Source organism: Manis javanica, chromosome 4 (assembly GCF_040802235.1).
Source record: "Manis javanica isolate MJ-LG chromosome 4, MJ_LKY, whole genome shotgun sequence".
NCBI classification, from domain to species: Eukaryota; Metazoa; Chordata; class Mammalia; order Pholidota; family Manidae; genus Manis; species Manis javanica.
In genome coordinates, this window is record NC_133159.1 from 156,739,426 (window position 1) to 156,760,712 (window position 21,287).

The window sequence follows — 21,287 nt, forward strand, 5'->3', positions numbered from 1 at the left end:
TGTTAGGGGCCTGGCTCTGGGTTCTGCGATGTGGGTGATCTTGGATGAACCTCCCCTTTTCCTTGGGTTTCAGCTTTCCTGTCTGTAAAGGGGGATCACCTGCCCATCTCATGGGTGGGGACTTAGTGAATGTGAGCCTCTGGCTCTCTACTGGTACATAGTACCCCCTGTTTTTTTGTCTGAGTGAAGTTGGTGCAAAGTGCTTTGTAAATAGTGAAGCACTTGAACAAAAGGAGTCTTGTAGCGCTCCTCCCGGCTATTTCTCAGTATCTTCAGAGGTGAGAAGCAAGGGGGAGAAAACAGGGCCTGAGGTGGGTCGCTAGACTTCAGGACACCTGGCAGGGAGCTGACACCTGGCACCAGGTCACCTGCTTGCCACCTGTCAGCTGGACCCGGGTCGCTGTAGTCAACACCAACTCCCGCAGGGGGCGATGGAGAGACTGCGCCGAGCTCGGGTGTCAGAGGCAGGTGGGGTCAGCGCGCCACCTGGTGGGCACTTGGGAGGCCTCTCGTGGGCGCTTGGCCGGGGCGAGGAAGCCAAGAACCGACCCGCCGGCCGCGCGTTGTTCACACGCTCCTGCTGGTGTTCAGACGCTCTCCGCGGGCCCTGCCCTGCGTCGAGGCGCTTAATACAGACTCCTGACAACCAACGGCGTGTGCTGCCCAGAGGCGTTGTTATACGCTCGGAGTTCTGGGTCAGATCGCCTGGGTCCCGATCCTGGATTTGCCACTGGGTCTTGGCCAAATTTCTTTTGTCTCCTTTCTGTGCCTTCGTTTCTTCACCGGGATAATGACAGTATCTACCTATAAGTTGTGAAGAACAGCGTCTAGCACATAGTAAGTGCTCAATAAATCCTAGCTTTGCTATAGTCTCATTTGATTATTCATTCAACCAACACATCTCCAAATGCCAGGAGCTTGCAGGGGGCAGCTCTGTAGTGCAAATAACCTCGACTGGGAGCGGGAGAGGGGGTTGGTGCAATGTGGGCCCCGAAAGGGGCAAGATAACATCTGCAGTGAGAAGTTCCCGCTTCCTTTTCACGGAAAAAACGGAGCAGGATGGGCCAAGAGGCGGGGCACCCGTGACCCTCCGGCTTGTCGCTTGAGTCCTGGCCACACCAGCCCAACTTCCGGGACACATGCCCCTCTCTGACGTCCTCTCCAGTGGTGGACATTGGAGGCCAGAGCGCCAAGAGGCAGTCACGTCCAGAGGTGGAAGCTTCCGCCTGGGAGCGCCCCGGCTCACCCGCACAGGGCTGCCCAGGGGCTTCTGCCTCTCCCAGCCCACTGTCGCCGGGCGCCCGGACGGGCCCGGCTGCACCTTCCATTTCCAAGCCGGTGGTGACGCCTGGCGGCGGAGGGAAGGACAACCGCTACCACAGGGAATCCCTCCTGAGGAGCTCTTCTCAGGGCCAGCACCGCTGGGTGGGCGTGGGGAGCAGACACTGTCAGGAGCACCTCGGAGGTAGCAGAGATTCCCAGGGCAGCACTGTCCTAGGCTTCTGTTAGGGAGGTGGAGTCTATGGTCTTCCACCCAAATCAGCTCAGAGATGGGGTAGGGGGGTGGAGGGGCACTGAGGAAGGGGCAGGGTGGGATAGTGGCCAGATAACACCCCAGAGAGGTCCACAGGAAAACTTCCCTAGTTTTCTCCCTCCACCCCACTTGGGTTCATCGTTGTTCTCCTTTGGTGCTCCAGCCCCCTGAGACTTCAAGGAAACAGCGTAGGGCAGTACACGGGGGGAAGTGAGCCTGGCCACAGCCTGAAAGGGGCTGCAGCCCCGTGGCTCCCAGTGGGGGTCAGCTGCAGCCACAGAGGCTTAACACCAGTAGAAGACTCAGAGAAGCAGCAGGAAGGGCGCAACCTGGAAATGCTTTTCTGAGCTCTGTTCCGTCCTAGATCAGGGGGATGTGGCTGCCCACACCCGCTTCCTGCAGACTCAGCACCTGCTTTCTCCTGAGCCTTGCAGGCTGGTGGGGGCCTGGCCTCAGCCCAAAGGCCTGACTTACTCTCTCCTAAAGTCAGCCACCCTGGGAAACAAGGATCCCACTAACTCCCCCATTTCATGGCATAAAAATGCACAGACCTGTGGCCTCCTGTGTCAGGGACAGGCCCCACCCTCCAGCATGTTAGGATCTCAGTGCCAGCCTTGCCTTGGCCTCTCTCCCCGATACTCAAGTGCTCTCAGGGTGCCGTCGGGGCTCACTGTGACTTGAGCAGCCTCAGACTAGTCTGCCCTAGCTGTTCCTTACCCACCCGAGAGGAAGACTGAGTTCTAAGATGCAAGCTAGATGGTGTCCCTCTCCTGTTTCAAATCCTTGGAGTCTTGCCACAGCCCCAAACTAGCTGAGACATATTGAGAACACTCACTAAACAGCATTCAAATCCTCTCATCTAATCGCACAATCCAGTGAAGTAGGTTCTATTATTTTACAGGTTTTACTGAAGCCACATTTTAGAGATGAGGAAACCGAGGCTTCATGAGATAAGGTGACTTCCCCAAGGAGCCACAGCTAATACTCCTCAGAGCTGGATTTGAACCAGAGCCCACACACTTTTACCCACCACGTCAGTGTGTCCTGAAGTGAGGTATTTGTTGTGTTGGCCGGGAGATTCCTTTTTCTTTAAATAGTACAGATGAACAATTTAAATTTTCATAGAAATGTGTTTCTTTTTAAGGCTTTTCTTCTATTTTATTTCTAGCAAGGGATACTGGTTTCCCATTTATGGGTGTGATATAAAGGGTCCCTCTAAAATGAATTTAAGAAAAAAGGCAGCTCAATGAAAGAAAAGTCTTAAGTATCTGGTAGCATGAGTGTAATGTGGATATGGGAAGATGGGTGTTGACACGCTCCTTGCAACCCTGCTGCTCGGGAGACTGACTCTGGCATGCTCACTGGTGCTCTGGCCCTGCGTACCTCACCAGCCTGCCTCTCGCTTTCCCTTCCCTACCTTTTCCACCTTGCTGGGGCCTCTGAACCACTTGCAGCTCCTTGTCCCAGTGCCTTCATACACACTATTCCCTCCACTCGCCCTCTCCATTCTTCTTGGCTGTGTGGCAAACATGAGCTGGAGACTTCGTCCAGCTCAGGCCTCATCTCCTTCTTGAAGCTTTTCTGAAACAGAGTTGACACCTCTGCCACTATTGTCCTCCTGGAGTCACCTGTCTTCACAGCATTATTGCACTTTATTCACCCCTCCTCCCTCCTCAGAAGGCAGGGACAGTCTTCTTGGGTCCAGGGCCTGACACCCAAGAGGAGCTCGATAAATGTGTGTGCAGTGGATGAATTCCATGGGAGGCCAGGTGGGGAAGAGGCTTCCGGCTGGGAGGAATGGAGCGGTGGTTACAGACTTTGGGGAGAAGACGGGTATGGACTTCTGAGGCAGATGTTGAGGGCATCATTGAGAAATGGGAAAGACAGTCTACTGGAAGCTGACCCAGGGATCTATATGGGAGTGTATTATCTCTCAAAGGCAGACTGTCAATTTATTCAATGTCAATGTCAAAAAGCTGGTTTATTTAATAAATGATGCTGCCATCTTGGTGATTGTTCAAGAAGAAAATAAAGCCAGATCCTCCCCTCCCACCTGACATCACCTGCCAGACAGATCCCAGATGGATTAAAGATTTAAGGTGAAAAATAAAAACTAAAAATATTAGGAGAACATTTAGGAGAATAATTCTTTAACCTTGTGGGACAGGAAACCCAGAAACCATAAAAAGAGAGAAAGAAAGATTTGGTTACAGAAAAAAAGTGTTTTTGAGTGAGATGAGGTCCCATAAACAAAATAAAAAGAGAAACAATAGACTGAAAAGAATATTCACAACATGTGCAACAACAGTTGATGTCCATACTATGAAAAAAATTCCTAGAAACCAACAAGAAAAAGGCAAAAAATAATGGGCAGAAGTATATAGACACGAGAAGAGACTCAGGCTCAGTAAGATTAAGGGACATAAAATTTAAAACAACAATGAGAGTGTATTTCTTTTTAAACCAACAAACTTAAAATTTTAGAACAGTATTAGACATACAGGAAAACTCAGCAGATAGTACAGTTTCCATAGACCCCTGCCCAATACACAATTCCCCTATTATTAACAACTTATATTAGTATGGTACACTTATCACAATTAAAGAACCAATATTGATAAATTATTATTAACTAAATACTCTTTACTCAGATTTTCTTAGTTTTTACCTAATGTCCTTTTTCTGTTCTGGGATCCCACCCAGGATACGTCATTCCATTTACTGTCTTTAGGCTCCTCTTGACTGTGACCTTTCCATGGACTTGCCTTGTGTTTGATGACCTTCACAGCTTTGAGGAGTCCTGGCAGGTGTTTTGTGGAATGCCCTGGTACCAGAACGTCTCTGGGGTTTTCCTCCTAGACTTGGGGCTGTGGGTTTTGGGCAGAGTGACCACAGAGGTGCAGTGCCATTTTCATCCCATCACATCAAGGGCGCCTACTGTCCACATGATTGATGGTTGTTGCTGTTGACCTTGACCACCTGGCTTCAAGTAGAGTTTGTCAGGCTTCTTGTCTGTAAAATTATCCCCCACACCCCACAAACGCACCTCTTTCCATACTGTACTTATTAGAAGGAAGTCATACTTGCAGTTATGGAGTGGGGACTTATGTGCCCCTCTTTTAGGATGAAGTATCTGCATCATTTATTTGGAATTCTTCTGCATGGGAGATTTATCTCCTCTTCCCCTACTTATTAGTTTATTTCATCATTTCTTTACATCAGTTTGGACTCCTGGATACTTATTTTATAGTTGACTTACATAATACAACACTACTTAATTTTGTGCCTCAAAGTGTTATACTTTTTACCCTTCATATTGGAAAAATTAAAGATGATTAACAACCTGGGCCGTGGCAGCTGAGGGGTGCTGGCTGCCCAGGGTATGAACTGCTTCCCCTTGAACTTGGAGCTGCATGTTTTGTTCTGGAAGCACTAGTAGTAAAAGGAGCAAGGCTAAAGCAATGTACATTGTCTGGGCCCATTTTTATATGTAAAAGGAAGTATCTGAAAGGAGGAATCTCTCTCCATTTGTCTCCTGGCAGCCATATGGCTCACTCTCAATTCATTCTCCGTCCAAAGGACATCTGAGGGATCCTTGTGCAACCCCTCCCAGCTGCCAGTGGCTTTCTGGTTCCCTGTGAATAACATTCAGCCCCTTACAGTAGCCTGCGGTGCTCTCTGTAGCAGCTCAACTCAAATGCCCCTTCTCAGAGAGCTCTTCTTTGGCACTTCCCACTCAAAGCAGCCTGGTTTCCACCCCAACGGCCATCACTCCCAGCCCATCACCCCACCACTTCCCCCAGAGAATTCATCACTATTTGAAACATTCTTGTTTACTCTCTGTTGCCTCCCCACCCCTGACTGGAATGTAAGCCCCTTGAGGCAGCACTCGTGGCTGCTGCCCTACCTGCCCCCAGGCTCAGCCCAGGGCCCAAGGCGCAGCAGGCCTCAACACTCCCTACTTGTTGAGTGAAGGACCTTAGAGAAACAAGGAGAGACAACAACCCTTCAGCTTCATTAGTGACTTTAGGGGTGTGGGGCTGGAAAGGCAGAGAGGAGAGATTAGTGTTTACTTTAGATACCTCTGGTTTATTTAAGCTGTTACAAAGAACATGTAGTACTATGGTTTGTAATTAAAAACCAATTTTTAAAGTTGATTACAAAAAAGAAAAAAGAAATAAAAATTTTCATTTCTTGGGGAAAAAATAACAAAAAAAGCAGAGGGCTTCATGTGGGAGAGTGTTTGGCGTGTTGCGAGCACAGGTAGTCTCCTGGGACGGGATTGGGGTGGGCTGAAGAGGCCTGGAGGGGATGGTGGCAGAGGAGGGGTTGGTGTGGACAGGGAGGCTCTGGAATTGTTATAGGCCGGTGGAGGTAGAAGGGGTGGAAGGCAGAGGTGGGGCTGGGAGGCCTGTCTGGAGTCCGCTGAATGTGGATTGATTTGGGGTGGCTGATGGGCGTGACTAGGGAATCCTCAGCCAGACTATGGCACCACCAGTGGGACTTGACCAGCCCCAACGCCCGGTCTCTGGCCCAGTCCCCTTGGGAGCTCGTCACCTCCCCTCTCTTTTTTCTCAGCAGTAGAAGTGGGATTGACCCAGGAGTCTCGCAGGTTCTCCGGGCTCGGATGAGCGCCTCCGTGGGCGCTGGCTCATGGGGCCTAGGGAACTTGCGTTGGGCGGAGGTCTTGCAGCCCCGGTCCCCGGAGCCGGTTACGGAGCTCTGAGCAGACCGCCTCCGCCTCCGACCAACAGAGGGCGCCGCGGCACCGCCGCACCAATCGGGTCAGCGCGTTCCAGAGCCGCTCGCGGCGCCTGCAGTCCATCGTGTGCCCAGGCGTCCACCGCCTTCCGGCCCCCGGGATCCTTCTCTCCACAGCCCTGTTCACTCCAAGAGTGTCCACGGGGCTCGGGTGTCCGGTTCTCTGGTGAAGAGGTCAGGATGGATCTGGAGCCTGAAGGGGGCGCAAAAAGTCATTTCTTCGATGCCCCTGCCTCTAATCTCCGTCTTCGCTTTCCCTCCCTGCAGCCCTCCCAAGTCCAGAGCAGCCTGGGCCACAGTACGGGGACATCTGTGGGCAGGATCCGCACTGAGCTGCAAGCCTCTCACTCACATGTCTCGCTTCATCTCATCCCAAGAAAAGTTCCTTCTTCCCTATTTCATGCCCCACTGGCTCTGCCATCCCAGGCCTGGCAGGCTCTCTGCGTGGGTTGTCCCAGGATCAGAGGAAGTGCCGCTGCCTCTCAAACACCTAGTTTGGCCCTCCTGGGATTCCGGCCACCCGGCTACTCTCCCTGGAGCAGACTGGGCCCACAGGTGGGACCAGGCCCGTGGCAGAACATGAAAGACTCCGGATGCCTGTTGGCCAAGTCCCCAGCGGAGCCAGGTAAAAGGGCTCCTCCCTCCTCTTCCAGGAGCTGGGCAGGCCTAGACTTGCTGCACGATGTGGAAGAGTCACTCTGGTCTGGCTGTTGCCCAACTGCTACAGGGAAGCCATGTACCACTGCTCCTGAGGATCTCTCCTGAGCAGGACTGAAGGCCCTATTAGGCTGTTGGTCCAGGGTCTGTGGTGGGTGGGTGGTGTGAGTGAGGCCTGGCTGGTGAGGCTGCAGAGAAATATTCTAGGCAAGCTTCCCAGGAAAGCCCCGGTACTCACTATATGACATGTGAAGTGCATTGTATCTTTCCAGCCAGGCGATTTGGACTGGGATGTTGAATGGGTGGGTGGGGAGGGGCTGAATGACCAGCACTCTGGGCCAGTGTAGATGAAGATCCCACACCCAGGCCCTTACCCTGACTCCCCTTTTCCCTGTGGAATCCTGTTCTCAGGATGGTTCTGATGGCCCTCAGTTGGCTGTAGGGATCAGGCCAATGGGCACCTTCTTTTCAGGGTGCCCTCTGCTGTCATCAGTTCCTGGGTCCAGATGAAGCACAGGCTCTAGGGTGCTCTAGGGGCACAATGAGAGGTGTGGACATGTGCAAATAAATTGTAGGAAGTCCTGGGCTGGGCATTTGACCTGTTTGCCCAGAACTGTCATGTCCTGACCCATAACTAGTGGCAGGAGGGCATAGTGGCTAATAGTCTGCCAAATCCAAGTTCAAATCTGGGTTTGATTGTTGCTTACAGTGTGACTTGGCAAGGTATGGTCACTTTTAGCTTCACTTTTTCCACCAGTAAAGTGGAACGACAATATCTCTAACAGCACATGGTTGGGGTAAGGATTAAGTGATAGACTATGTAATAATAACCATAATAGCAAACACTGAGTAGTGCTAAGGGGCTCTTTCTTCCAAGTACATTGCATTAATTAACTCATTTAATCTTCACTATAAGCATATGAGGTCTGTCCTTTTATTAAGCCCATTTTTGTAGATAAAGTCATAGCCCTTGCTCTTAAAGAATTTCCAGTCCAGTGGGGAGACAGAGAAGTTAGCAAAAATCCTTTGAGCCAAATCAGTCTGTTTGATGAAATGAGAATTCAGGCCATAAATCTTCAAGCTCTAATTGGGTCTTCACAATCTCCCCCAGTGAGCCCACATTACAGGCAAGAAATTAGGGGCTCAGAGAGGCTAGGATACACACCCAAAGGCACACAGCCAGAAGGACGGAAGTGGCATTGTCTGATTCTGGTGAACACGCTCTTCCCCCAAAATAAACAAAGTATAATTTAGAACAAAGTGCTTGCCATGTGATGCAGTTTCCTGAATAGTCCCCTAGTGCCTCCTTATAGAGGATTGCAGGCCCCAAGTGCCTATGTAGTTCCTGTACAGATACTGGGCCGACCCTGCCTTTTCATCCCACTGCTCTGCTTCTGGATTCACAGTGTTACTTCTGCCTGGTAAGACTAGAGAAGGATTCACCCAGGAGGGGACACTAGAGGGGGGACTTGAAGGCTGTCTAGGCATGTGCCAGGTGGACAGAGAGAGAAGCCCACCTAGGAAGAAGGAACAGCATGGGCAAAGGCAAAAAGGTGTGAGTACTTATGGTCGGGGGGACAGAGGGGTATAGTTGGTGCAGAGTAGGGTGACTGAAGTTAGAAGGCAGGGCCACCCAAGGAAGCTGGCTTAGGGGTTAATACAGGTAGGAGGCCTGGGAGGGGGCAATAGAGATAAGGCAGAAAGTGCAGGGTGGAGCCATATTCCAGAGGAGACAAAGCTCTGACCAAAGGCTGCAACTCTATGGTATCCCAGGGACCTGCTGGTCGGACAGCCACTAAAATAGCCACTTGATCAGCACTGCCTCCTCCCAGTAAGTCACACAGGAGGAGCCCTGCCAGTCCTGCCTGCTTGGGGGTCTGGGTGGGCTCTGCTGCTTACAGCCTTTGGCACACAGCCTTGGCACATGAGTCCCTCTGTGAAGCTGAGCTGTGTGTGTTGGTGCACTAATCCACCTGTGTAGACTGCACCGGGGTTATCGGAGGGTGTGTGTGTGTGTGTGTGTGTGTGTGTATACAAGTGTAGGCAAATGTGTGTGAATTTTGAGTCTGTGTGAGGACACAGACCCAGGGACATCTGGACACTCAGTGCATGTCCCACAGGGCCTGGGTCAGTGTACACAGGCCTCTGTGTTTGCACGTAGGTGGAAGCCAGTATACTCTGCATATGTCAAGTGCAGGTGTATGTGTGTGTGTATGTGTAAGACTGTCTCTTAGGAGACACCTGGGTCCAGGGGAGATGGAGAGAAGCAGGCCCCAGAAAAGGCTCAGCATCCTGCAAGATCAGAATTCTTAGACTTGGCCAACCAGGAGGCACAAGCAAATCAGATGTAAGTGATTTGCAAACGAGCAGGCTTCTCCTTCCTGGCTGGGGCTGCCTGGCCCCCCTTGCCCCCAGACCTCCTGAGCCCTTGGGGGCAGAGGCCATGGAAAGTGGGGCCCTAGGGGTGCTGGGAGCAGAGTTCCTTGTAACCTTGGTCCCTCCCAGCTTGTGGATTAAGACTCAGAACCCTACAAGACCCCATGGGCACAGGAGGCTTCCAGGTGCCACACTGCCTAATTCCCAGCTGTGGGCACAGTGGGAAGGGAGAAGGAGAAAGAGGGGAGGGTGCTCGGTGGGTGCTCCCAGACCTCCGAGGAGAATGGATGTCACAGTGACAGCTGACGCAGTCTGCATTTGCTGGTCAGGCACAGTTGTTCGGGCACCAGGGTGAGGGATCAAGGACAAACAGAAGGCTTGGAAGTGGGCAGGGCCCCTGGGGCTTTCCTTTGTGTTCAGAGCACAGACCCATGGAGCTGAGAAAGCCTCATGCAGCCCTTCCACCCCTCCCTCTGCAGAGGAGCCCGGGCCCAGGGAGGGCATGCCAATTACCCAGTGTGAGTCCATGGGGCTGAGAACAGGCCCCAGGCTGCCAGGGACCTGGCAGTGCACACACCTGCACCTCTTACCCCTGTAGACCTCTACCCCACCTGGGTGGAGCACACTCATCAGCACCAGAACCAAGGACCTGGCTCCCATACCCCAGCCTGAGCACTGGTACCAGGACATCTGCCACAGATGTGCACACAGCCTCCGGCAGGACCTTCACCCAGCTGCCCTTCTTTCCTTACACCCATGCACATGCCTATAGACAGCTGGGGGACAGGGAAATTGGTGCTTGGTTTCCTCAGCCCCACGAGCTCCCCAACATACTACCCCACTGCTGGGCACACTGCCATCTCTGCATCTCTGATCCAGTTTCAGATTCACATGCTGTTGGGGATCCAGCTGCCTCCAGACTGGGGGGTTTGGAGTTTGCCTGACTCCTGGGTCATTTCTCCTTGTGGCAGGGGCTCTGACTCCTTTCCATGGGGTCCCCTGAAGGCAAGGGCTATGTATCCCCACATCAGATTAGAGCTTCCTTGGGGTGGTGACTGACCCACTGTCAGGAGCCTCCTGAAATCAGGAGCTATGTGTGCCCATGGGCCAGATTGCCAGCTCCTCTTGGAGCCAGCCCTGGGCTCTGCACAATGGTAACAGTGGGGTAAGCCAAAGGTCAGAGGTCAAACTTCATGAGTGCAAGGGAGGGAAATCCAGCCTGACCAGGACAAAATCCTGCCATCCTGGCTACAAAGGGCAGGAGGTATCCTCTGATGCCGCTCTGGCCATAGGTCCCTCCTGCTGTTGCTCCAGATGGAGCCCTGGAAAGAAGTGACACAGGGCCTGTCCAGGCGCTCATATTCCCTTCTTCTAGGCAGTCTTTCTACGTGTCTGCCTCAGTTCTCTCATGCTGTGGCATTTCGTCTCATTTGGCTTCATGGGACACTCACATGAGGTCTCCCAACCTCACAGTTTTCCAAGATGCAGGCCAGAGGGACTGTGGTGACCATCCCAGGCTTCTCAGCCCATTGGGACAGAAGGGGCTTGCCCAAGGCCTGCAGGAATTGAGGGCAAATGCTGGGGGTCGTGTCTTCCAGCTCTGGTTCCTAGACCATCCATGTCCTGGCACCCTCTCATAGGTCTTCCCCCAGCTCTGCCCAGAAGCTCCTCCTGAGGGGGAGGTGTGGACCTTTGACCTCTGCCCCATGCCCATCTCTCCCACTCAGCACTCACCCCTGATGGCAGCAGCCCAGCGAGCCTGCAGCTGGGGATGGGGGCAGGGAGGCGGGCAGCAGGGACAGAGCCCCAGTGGAGGCCCTCTGTGGGGAGCTGAGTCCCCCCCACCCCCGGCCTGGCCCCCACCCCCGGCCTGGCCACACCCCGAGAGGTGCTTCTGAGATAGAGTGGGTGGTCCTGCCACCAGGGGGGCAGTGAGCTCAGTTCAGGAAATGGCTGGTGGTGGACACGGCCCGCTCCCCTCTGTTCCTGGCCCCTTGGGAGGTATGAGGAGCAGGCAGGTGCCTGGTGGTGGACCACAGCCCCAGAAGCAGCAGGAAACAGATCCATTCTTGGGGACCCTCCAGCCTCATGGAGAAAACATTGCCCTGACCTCAGGCATCTCCCGTGTGAAGGGGAGGCACAGCCCCTGCCCTCAGGGAGCTCAGGTCTGAAGCAGACAACCTGTCCCACTTTCTTTAATAATTTATAAGCCATCTCTCCCAGTGGGGCTTGTTGAATGTGTGTTTTCCGCACCAGCTGGGACCTCCTTAGGCTCCTCATCTGGCCTGCGCATGGCTGTCTCTTGCACCAGCACACGCTGCCTGAGATGTACTGAGTTAAACTGTGCAGGGAGAGTCCATCAGATTAGATCTCCCGGATCCCAGGGTGCACCCAGTTCCTCTCCGCTCTGCAGGGTTAGTCAGGCACCAGGAGCTACTGATCTTCCTGGTCAACACAGACTTGGCCGCTGCCTGGGCTCTCTGCCCACCCCACCAGCCCTTCCAATCCCATTTCTTCCCCACAGCCAGGGAGGTCCTTCCACAGCTCATATCCCAGCAGTCAGTTCCAGGCCTCAAACCTGCCTTGGCCAACCCTGCCCCGGGAGTGTTCCAGCTCCTTGTCTGGCATTCCGAGCTTCTCACATATGGCCTCACACAACTTCCCTGCCTCATTGCAGGGTTAGACGTTTGCCTCCCCTGACCTAGAGCCCAAGCCTCCCTTCTCTCCCGGCCTGAGCCTGCCTGTGACGAAGGTTGCCTGCACTGGCACCTGTAACCCTGTGACTCTCTTAGTATTTGTCAGACTGTGAGGTCCTGGACGCACGCTCACCCTGAATCTGTCTGCACACCAGGATGCAGACGTGGAGAGACGGGCAAATGGCTACTCTCTCAACACCTAGCCCTTCCCAGGCTGCCTCCCACCCATCCTCCCAGACCCTTGCTCGCTTCCTGAGTTCCTTCCTACCACCTGCCCCAGTCTGGGATGGACTCGTTTGCTGATTGCTTACTTGTTTAGTGCCATTAGAGTGTGAGTTCAAGACAGGTCTCAGACCGTCTCTCCGGGAGCCTGCTCCACCCTGCCATGTGGCAGCTAGTAGGGCTGAGCACGGGCTGTGTGCCAGTGCCTCATTCTGGGAGCTCTGCGTGTGTTACCTCCTTTCATCCTCTGAGCCTGGTGAGGCGGCTCCTACGCTCACTTACATGCAGGTTAGCAGAGACCCCAGCAACTTGCCCAGAGACTGCTGTTAGTTGTGTGTGTGTTGGGGGTGTGGCTGTGATGGGAGCCCAGGCTTCATTTGCGGCACTGCACTGCCTCCAGGACAGCAGCTGCCATCACGGATGGACAGCAGTGACTAAGTCAGAGAGTGGGAGCAAGGTCAGACAGCAGAAAGGACTTTCAGACCCTGTCTCCTTGGGGTCAAGGTGTTTTATTTCTGTCAAAATGAATGAATGAATGAATGAACCTGTTCCCTGGGGAGCAAGGAAGGACTCTCCTTGTCCAGCCAGAGGAGTCTGCTGGGGTGGTTAAGGAGGGGTGAACATCTGGCCAGAGGTAGAGGAATGCAGAGATGAGTATATGAGGAACTGCTTGGAGCCATGCTGGGAAGGAAGGGGTTAACGCCCCCGCACGCTCACTGGCCTGCTTGCTCAGGCCTCTGATCAGTGTATGCTTTGGCTTAGGGAGTCAGTTCTGTTTGTCTGAGATGTCCCCTCTCTTTGCCCTCCTTCCCAGGGCTGTTGGCAAGCCTGCTGTCCCACAGGCCAGCCAGCCAGCTGTGCAGCTGTCTGGGACTGCGTCTGGGTGACGGGGCGTGAGAACATCTAGGGCTGGGTGTGCAGAACAGTCAGGCAGTGGGGCTCCCACAGCCTGGGGACATACAGTTGTGCCCCTCTGGCTCTGGTCCTTGTGCTCATGCAGGAGGGTGGGCACAGGTGCTTTTCCTTCACAGTGTGTGACAACAGAGGAGGTGTCCTGGCTCGCAGCTGGGCACAAAGGATCTGTGCTGGTGGCCTTTGCTTTGAGACAGGATGAGAATTAGGGAGGATTAGGGACAGGGCGCTGCTTTCAGACTGAATCTGCGTGTGTGAAAGCAGGCAGGCGCCCTGTTCTTTCTCTTTTCTCTGCTGGGGTGGGATGTACCCGCCACCCTCACCCCACCCTCCAGGGCCTCCGTGGACCCAGCAGACTAGTTCAGGGCCCAGGTTTTTGCTCTTACAATACCTATATTCCTTTCTTCATATTCCCCGCCCCCCCCCCCCCCCCCAGATGTAACAGACACGTTGGTTAATGTCTATTTCCCTGATTTGTCTGCAAGATCCCTGAGGTCCCCTCTCTGCTCATTCAGTATTGTGGTCATAGCACCAAACTCAGTGTGTAGCTTGTAGTGGAGGCTCAATATGGAGAGAGAGACGGAACTCTCAGGAGGTGCCCATGACCAGAAATCATCATGTCCTGCCCCTGCTCACAGCGCATTCACAGCTCCCCATTGCCTCCTCAGCCTGCTGTTCTCACTCCTCCCTCACTGCTCTCTGGTCTGATTTCTCAGCCTAAAGTCTTGCAGCCAACAGCCACGTTGTTCCCCAAGTTCACTTCTGTCAAGCTGTCCCCCACCAGAACAGCCCTTTCCTTCTGCCCACTCCCAACCTTGGTTGCCTTCAAAATCCCACCAGAGCCAGACTGTCCCTCCTTTCAGAAGCTTTCCCAGACTCCCCTGAAAGTCTAAAGTGACTTCCAGATATTGGCCTCCCCCTTGAGGATGGGGGTCCCAGTGACCAGGGTCACGGCCTCACCAACATGCATCCCCCAGCCTCGTGCACATTCAACTGCCCTTTGTTGAATGAAGTCGAAATAAAGAAAGGATCCCCTCCTGGCCCCCTGCCTGGGCCATCAGCACACTTGCTATCACACGGTCCAGAGACAGACAGAGGTCTGGGGGAGGCACCGCAGTCCACCACTTTCAGGGGAAGGTGTGGCAGAGTCAATGCTAAGGCGATACCCAAGAGTCACACCCTCATATATTCCCAAGGCTGTGCCTTACTCCCAGCCGACAGGATATGAAGGAGGTGAAGGGGTTTTGCAGATGTAATTAAGGTTCCAAATCAGTTGATTTTATCAGAAAGGAGTTGATTCCGGCTGAGGCCTTCCCTGAGTTCAGAGCTCCTCTTCTTGGCCTTGAAAAAGTAACCTGCCCTGTAGTGAGAGGACCTGGGAGAGGGCCATGTGTCAAGGAGCTGCGGGCGGTCTTGGCTGGCAGCCAGCAAGGGAGACCGAACCTTGGTCCTGTAACCATCCCTACAACAACCACGTGTGAGCTTGGGAAGGACCCTGAGCTCAGGGAGGAATGGGGCCCTGCCAGCAACCGTGCCTGCAGCCATGTGAGACCCTGAGCAGAATACTCACTTAAGCTGCACTCACACTCTAACTATAGAAACCACAAGATAATAAATGCATGTTTTAGCTGCTCAATTTGTGGTCATTTATTACTCAGCAGCTAATTGTGGGGGTGGGGGTTGGGGCTTGAGACTCACCACCTCTGGGAGCAGTGCTGTGGGGAGGGCCAGGGGGTGGGAGAGAACCTAAGGGACTAGGAGGCTGAGTTCAAGTCTTCGCTGCCCACCTGCCACTGGTTTACCCACCCCAGACCCCACTCGTCTCCACCTCTGCACCTCACCTGCCTGTGTCAGGTGCTTGGCCCAGTTGGTCTCAGTGGGGGACCTGGGGGATCATGGTTTGGGGTCCTAGTCTCTGGGTCTTCATGAATTCAGGCCAAAGTTGGGATAAGGCTAACGATATCCCAAACACACCGCAACCCTAATACCAACTGTGAGGCTCCAAATTACCCCAGAGGAAGGTGAAACACGGATCCTGCCCTCTCTCCACCTTCCTACAGATGCCCGCCGCCTGCTATGGCTGTGGCCCAGACAGCCCTGAGAAGACAGCTGCTGCCCCCTTGGCTCTTCTCTTTGGAGTAAGAATTCACAGCCCTCAGGGTGGGTGGGCAGCTGGGGCTCCAGATGTGGGGGAGCCTGGGGTAGTGTTACACCCGAGTGGCTGGTCTACTTCCCCAGGAGTGGGGATACCAGGGTGTCTGGGATTGGAAAAGCTGGGAGGGGGCTATTTATTTCCTACTTTCCCCTCCCTGCCCAGCTCTGCTCCTAGGCCCCCTCCTGGGTGTGGGTAACTTGGGATCAGCTAAAAGCAGGGCTTGATGAGGGGACCTGGGTCCGCACCCAATTGAGGTGCAAACTGCCACCCCCTTAGGTCTTTCCTGCCCCTGAAGAGAGTCTGACCCAGATGTCCCAAGACTTGCCGGAAGCCTCCAGCCAGAACAGCTGGCTAGAAGCCTAACCCCTTTCCAGGCCCTTCCTTTTGTAGGCAGTGAATACACCAGGATTTAGTTTCTCCATTCACACCCCCTCCCCAGCCCATGGCCCAGGGCTCCCATCTATCCTGTCCAAGGCAGACAAAGAAGGCATCTCCGGTTCCCTTGTCGGGCCCCTGCCCTTTGATCTGCCCCCTCCTCCTGCCCTGGGGACCCTGAGGTGTCCTGGAGAAAACTCTATCCAGGAACAAGTACCCAGAGATGTGAGGGAGCCTGGGGCACAAGGGACTTTTCAAAGGATACCAACAGCTCCCGCCCAGCGCACTACCCAGCCCACCTCCACGGGCTACCTGACCTCCTTCCCTCCATATCTGCAGTGCTCTCCCCAGGCCTCGACTCGCATCAGACCCCTGACAGGGAGATTCTCAGAGCACTGAGACCGTCAGGTCCCCCAACTTCCCAGCAACTCTTCTGGTGAGAGATGCTTACTGCATGGAGCAGTGCCTCTCAAAACGGAATCCTGGGCCACCTGCCACAACACAGTCACCTGGGGCTCTGAGGCCCAGCCTCACTGAATCTAAACCTCCACGGGGGCCTGGGCAGTTGCACATGCAGCAAGTTGCCAGGTTGACACTAGATGGCCACTCCCCAGCCCCAGATCACCAGGGGCCACAGTAATGTACTTATCCTGAGCTGCCCCCTCCCCCAGGCCTCAGCACCACGTGGGGCACTGGGGGGAGCTTGGACTCCTGCAAGTCCCTGTTGTGTGACAGGCTCCCCTCAGCCTCCTAGAGGCCAACACTCCTCTGGGCCCAGGAAAACCCAGTTCTGCCCTCCCTTTCTGCTGCTCCTGGGGGCTGCAAGCCTCAGGCAGAACCCCTTGCTCCTGGGCCTCATGCGAGCCCCTCTCTTCCTATTTTACTTTCTTGCAGGGATCTCAGAGCAGGCAGGGTTGCAGGCAGCTCAGAGTGAGCCTTGGGCCAGACAGAGCTGGCTTCAGCCCTGACTTCACCATGCACCAGCTTGTGCCCTCGGGTGGTGCCTCTCTGGGCCTCCCCTTCCCAGCTCAGCCCTGGGCTTCACCCCTCTTTCTTCTGCTCTTCTCTCCCTCTAGCTGAGCGACTTTCTCTCTCCCTAGTTCCCTTTCTCTTCCATTCGATTTCCTACCTGCATATCCCCGAAACACCCTGCCCTGAAGTCCCCTCTCAGTGCCCTCTGCATTTCACCCTGACATGTTCTTGCCCTCCTGTGCCCTGTCAGGACCACCTTAGACTTGGTGAGGAGATGTGTGGAGCAGGAGATCAGCCAGAAATCTTAATCACTAAATTTCAAGTTGGAAATATGTACACTTGACATTATGTGATAACATGGAACTTACTCCCCTAACCCATAACCCCAGTCTAATCATGAGAATAACATCAGACAAATCCCAATGGAAGGACATTCTATAAGATTCTTGACAAGGATTCCTCAAAAGTGTCAACGTCATCAATACAAGAAAATTCTGAGAACTTGCTATAGCTTACGGAGCCTGAGAAGATATGACTATTAAATGTGATGTTCTGGGTGGGATCTGGGAATATAAAAAGGACATTAGGTAAAACAAAGGAATTAAAGCATGGGCTTTAATTAATATTAATGGATCAATATTGTTATTGATGGTAACTAATGTGCCATGTTAATGTAAGATGTTAATAACAGGGGGAATTGGGTGTGGGATACATGAGAACTCTGTACTATTTTTCTCTAAATCTAAAAGTTTTCTAAAATAAAAAGTTTATTGAGAAAAAATATTTACAAAGCATATATCTCACAAAGGACTTGCATCCAAAAATACATAAAGAACTCTCAAAACTTACTAAGAAGACAACCCAGTAAAAAGTAGGCAAAACAACAAACACATGAAAAGATGCTCCACATCACTAATCATCAGGGAAATGCAAATTAAAACCACAATGAGATGTCACCTCACACCAGTAAGGATGGCCGGCATCGAAAAGACTAAGAATAACAAATGCTGGCGAGGATGCGGAGAAAGGGAAACCCTCTTACACTGCTGGTGGGAATGTAAGCTAGTTCAACCATTGTGGAAAGCAATATGGAGGTTCCTCAAAAAACTAAAAATAGAAATACCATTTGACCCGGGAACCCCACTCCTTGGAATTTACCCAAAGAATACAACTTCTCAGATTCAAAAAGACATATGCACCCCTATGTTTACTGCAGCACTTTTTACAATAGCCAAGATATGGAAGCAACCTAAGTGTCCATCAGTAGATGAATCGATAAAGAAGATGTGGTACATGTGCACAATGGAATACTATTCATCCATAAGAAAGAAACAAATCCTACCATTTGCAACAACATGGATGGAGCTGGAGGATATTATGCTCAGTGAAATAAGCCAGGCAGAGAAAGATAAATGCCAAATGATTTCCCTCATTTGTGGAGTGTAACAATGAAGCAAAACTGAAGGAACAAAATAGCAGCAGACTCAGAGACTCCAAGAATAAACTAGTGGTTACCAAAGGGGAGGGGTGTGGGAGGGCGGGTGGGGAGGGAGGGAGAAAGGGATTGAGGGGTATTATGTTTAGTACACATGGTGTGGGGGATCACAGGGAGAACAGTGTAGCACAGAGAAGGCACATAGTGGATGTGTGGCATTTTGCTGCACTGATGGACAGTGACTGCACTGCAGTATGGGTGGGGACTTGATAATATGAGTAAATGTAGTAACCACATTGTTTTTTCACGTGAAACCTTCATAAGAATGTATATCAATCATACCTTAATAAAAAAAAATTTTTTAAAAGCGGGCAAAAGATTGGAAGAGACATTTTGCTAAAGGAGATGTATAGATGGCAGATAAGTACATGAAAATTAAAAACACTATGAGATACCACTGCACACCCATTAATGGCTAAGTTTTTTAAATATGAAACTGATCATACTAAGTGTTATGGAGGAATTCAGATTCCCACACACTGTTGTGGGGAACATAAAATGGTACATACACTTTGACAGTTTCCTAAAAGGTAAATATATACCTACCATATGATCCAGCCATTCCACTCCCAAGTGTTTGTCTAAGAGAAAAGCAAACATATATGTTCACACAAAGCCTTGTACATGAAGGGCCATAGCAGCTTTACTTGCAATAGCCAAAATCTGGAGTCAACAAAATGTTTCATTTATCAAGTGAATGGATAAACAAACTGCGGCCCTCCCATAAGGTGGAATATATTCAGCAATAACAAAGAACCAACTTTTGGTACCGGCAACAACGGGGATGAATCTCAAAATAGTTATGCTGAGTGAAAGAAGTCAGATTTAAAAAAAAGAGACAGGCTAGGTGATTTCATTTATATAAAACTCTAGAAAATAGAAACTAACCTATACTAACAGAAAGCAGGTCAGTGGTTGCATTGCAGATGAGGGAAGAAAGGGGAAGGAGGGATTACAAAGGGCATGATGAAATTTTAGAGGTGGTATATTCCCTTCCCTGGTTGTGGTGGGAGTTTCCTGGTTGTATACATATGTCAAGACTATCAAATTCTACATTTTAAATATGTGCGGTTTACAATATATCAATTATACCTCAATAAAGAAAAAAATCCTTCAGCTGAAGTTTCTAATTAAAATTATTTCTTTAAACACTTTGAGTTAAACTAAGTAAAATATGCATATGGTTAAAAAATTAAATAGCACAGAAGGGATTAAAATGAAAAACAACTTGTCCCATCTGGAAAACTTTGTAACCATTTTTATTTTTAGATATTCTGGTGAATGTCTTTTTATCTCTCATTTTTATACTGTCATTTAAAAATATTTTGTTTTACTTCTCTTCCTTGACTTGTCAACTTTAAATGTTAGCGATTGATTGCCTTTTAGGATTGAGGAGGATTTGGCTGTCAGCCTCCCGGTTCCTCTTGTCCTTCCATGTGGTTGTACTGCACGGATCTCAGCCCATCCATTCCTCTTGCCCGCAACGTGGAGCATCACACATCAGGACCTTGATTACTTGTTCAGCCCACCAGAGATGGTAGCTCCTGATTCTCTACTTTGGAGATGAGGACTATGGTCCTCCCTTCTCTTTCTGTTTCCCACGTCCCAGCCACTGTAAGCTGAACTTTTGACATAAAGTCATTAACATTTACCTTCTAGGCTGTACCCATAGACAAGTCTATGATTTCTCTAAAAGTTAATCCTTTTAAAAACAACCACCACAACTGAAAAAGCACCCTTTGACCATGTTAATACTGTTCACTGCAGAGCCACGTGGTGCGCTAGGATACAACATGACTGTGACAACCAGCTCTCGTCATCTTACGGAGGGGAAAACAGACCAGTGAGTCGGCTCCTTGCTGAGGGTCTGTATGATGCACATACCACATGGTTCCAACTATCAGACAATCTGGAAAAGGCAAATTCTGTGCCATACTATAATGGTGGATACATGTCATTGTACATTGTCCAAACCCAAAATGTACAACACTAAAAGTGAACTCTATGTCAACATGGACTTGGGGTGATAGTGGTTCATCAACAGAGGCTGCCAGGTGTGACAAATGTACCACTGGGTGAGAGATGTAGGTAGTGGGGGAGGATGTGTGCTGGGGACACAGTGGGCGCACAGGAACTCTCAGTGTTTCCACTCAGTTTTGCTGTGAACCTAAAACTGTTCTAAAAAATATGAAGTTTATTAAGTAAAAAAAAAAAAGAACAGAGCGCTGAGGGATGGACTTTCATTACTGGAGGGGTGGCAGATACAGAATGAATTCTTGTTGCATTTTGAGCATGTTGCCATTGATTGAGGGGTGGGCAGAACACTACAAGGCGGTATTTATAGGCAACCAGAAAATTGGGCTTGAAGAGAGGGAGCCCTGAGGTAACAGACTAGGGAGCCATTTGGAGTGGGGATAAGGGCAGGTGGACAGAAGGGCCCGGAAGGCAGCATGGCCTCGAGAGAGTGAAAGGCCCAGCGGGGGATCCCCAAGCTCTGACCTTGGGGCAGTGGGAGGTAGCTGGGTGCCAGCAGCTGAGGGAGGACAGCGCTTCTGGAAAGAGGAGGCCCTTGGGGGTACAGGCGCAGGGAGGCTGGCCAGTGAGGCCTGGGCGGCACCCCTGATCCCACAAGGAGGGAGGCCAGCTTGGGGCCCCAGAGGGCAGAGGGTTGGAGGAGAGCAGGGCGAGTGTGGGTTGAGGGTGGGGTGGAGGAGGGGGTGACCTTCTGTCTCCCAGAATCAGGGAGGGTGGGAGGGTGGGGACTGTGAGGGTGTCGGGGCGCAGAGAAGGTGTTTATAGGATGAGAGAACTGGGAGGGTGTTTATAGGCTAAGGAGACAGACTCTGGGAGAATCCCGAGCACAGGTGGGCGAGAAAGGGACTTTTTCATGGCTTGTTTTGATTTATTATAGAAAAGGTACTATACCAACTCTTAAAACATTTTTTATAGAAAACACCCATAATTCCACCTCTCAGTTTGCTCAATGATTCTGTTTTTTTCTGATGTCAAGAAATTTTTCCTGGCAGAGAGAGGAAGGGAATCCAAGAGGTCCTGTCTCAAGACCTTGGACTTCCCAGAGCCCAGAAGGCTGGGTGGGGTGCAGGGTGGGGCACCAAAGACTCACAACCACCG

The 21,287-nt window shown here is 51.7% G+C and overlaps 1 long non-coding RNA gene across 3 annotated transcripts; it reads left to right on the plus strand.

The window, feature by feature from the left end:
• Positions 1–2,438: 2,438 nt before the first annotated feature.
• LOC108391062 (uncharacterized) lies at positions 2,439–20,558 on the plus strand. 3 transcript variants are annotated; one of them, XR_005056229.2, is made up of 4 exons: positions 2,439–2,588; positions 6,563–6,920; positions 15,219–15,296; positions 19,542–20,558. It is a non-coding gene; the product is annotated as an uncharacterized lncRNA (long non-coding RNA). The 3 variants fall into 3 exon arrangements; XR_005056228.2 differs by lacking the exon at positions 2,439–2,588 and adding an exon at positions 6,360–6,469; XR_001851671.3 differs by lacking the exons at positions 2,439–2,588; positions 19,542–20,558 and adding exons at positions 6,360–6,469; positions 15,590–17,374.
• The last annotated feature ends 729 nt before the right edge of the window (positions 20,559–21,287 follow it).